The sequence below is a fragment of the Sinocyclocheilus rhinocerous genome, unplaced genomic scaffold, assembly GCF_001515625.1.
Source record: "Sinocyclocheilus rhinocerous isolate Xijiao unplaced genomic scaffold, SAMN03320098_v1.1 scaffold3086, whole genome shotgun sequence".
Taxonomy (NCBI): Eukaryota; Metazoa; Chordata; class Actinopteri; order Cypriniformes; family Cyprinidae; genus Sinocyclocheilus; species Sinocyclocheilus rhinocerous.
Genome location: NW_015628507.1, coordinates 339,383 through 341,229, shown reverse-complemented (window position 1 = coordinate 341,229; position 1,847 = coordinate 339,383).

The window sequence follows — 1,847 nt, the reverse complement described above, 5'->3', positions numbered from 1 at the left end:
TTGTTTGCGTTAAAGGTGTCTTTCTGTGTCCTGAGGGTCTGCCGCCTGTCAGCACACTGCCTGTATCAAAGCTGAAGGTCACACTGGCCATTTCAGCTTCACAAACACAAATGTCAAGATATAAGACGGACGGGGCAGAAAGGTCAAGTGACACAAAGAAAAAAAGGGCTTTTTCACTTCCATGTTTCCACGTGCCACTTCTTCAAAAAATAATTAAATTAGCTTTTTTTTTTTTTTTTCAGTTTTAGTAATTTTTGTGCTTCAGCTTAAACCTATTTTATTTCAGTTATTGCCCAGGCAACATTTTAAATTTTCATAAGTATTTTACATTTAAGTTTTTCAACTATTTAGATTTGATTTTATTTCAAAGGTATTTAAATTTATGAAAACAATTTTTAATATTTTTTTTAATTAACGATAATAAAACTTATTAAAAATTTAGACTCAGCTTAATTCAGCTTAAGCACACTGAAAAACATACTTTGGGAAAAAAAACTCTAATTTTTTTTTACAACCAAATTTGATAGTTTTTCTCAAATTGTATTTATGGTTAAATTCAAACCTTACATTTTGATTTAATACTATTCAAAATTATTTTTTTCTTTTTAAAAGACAAAAGCATTCAGAAAAGGCCAAAAGTTTATTTATTATGAAGACAATATTTAATCAAAATATTTTCTTTAGACATAAGCCAAAATGTTGCTTAATGTTCTTCATGTCAACAAAAGCTAAAGCTATGAAAGTGGAATTTGCACTTGTTAGTTGATGTTTAAGTTACTTTACTTACTATAAACAAAGGCAAATTCTAAAGACATTAATGTCTAGCAAAAATCAAAGGGGAACAGGGTCACATCACAGGAGAGTGAGCAGCCTGTCAGAAATCATAGCACGTCAGCTGTCTTAACCGCGGCTTGTGTACTGCATCATCACTGTGTCTGTCACACGACTCTGTTGCCCTTTCGGGCTTGAACTGATGGTAAAACTAACGACATTATTAACTGTCTTGATATTTACTTTGAAACTTAAAAATTATGTGTTTTTTGAACATTAAAGCATGTCAACATATTCTGTTACACCAAATACACAAAATAATGATCTTTAAAAAAGCATCATATGACCCCTTTAAATTAGCTCAATTTCATTGTCTCAAGTCGCTTATTGATGTTTCTCTTTTATTGCCTTACAATTTAGCAGCCTATGTAGGAAGTAGAAAACAAGAATTAGAGGATGTGGAACACTTGGGTACGAATTCCGTGAAAAACATGACTTGCGATGAAAGAGCTCAATAATGAGAGATTGAAAAACAAGCTAAAAAAGCATGCTTGCGATTGCGTTTTTATGTCACATTTTATGTCACCGTGAAATCCAAATTAAAGTTTTTTGGGTGTTAGTAGCCTATCAATATGTTAGTCTTAAGGTTATCTATAATCCAGGGTGCTCCAAAAACAGTGACAAAATTCGCATTTAGAAGATATAAGCAGTCAAATCTTGCAGTTCGTTACTTCCACCAAAAAGGATAAACTATTTTTTGACGTCACCTCGTACTTCAGCTTCTCATCAAATCTTCTGACCAATCAAATGCTCTCTAGAATCCGAAGCGCCCGCCCCCTACACTATAAATAGATGCTGAAACTGCGGCTGAGATTGGTCACTTGTTCACAGTGTTAGTATTTTCTGTAGGGTGAATGGCACATAGTGCACAATGTAGGCGATAGGGAACGATTCAGACAGTGTAAATATGCTTTCGATTGGGGCAAATGAGGTCTGGTTTCACGTTGTGTTTCACGCGAACCCCGGCAGCGCACACAGTCTGATCTGGACTTTGGCTCCGGTCCGGACACACGATC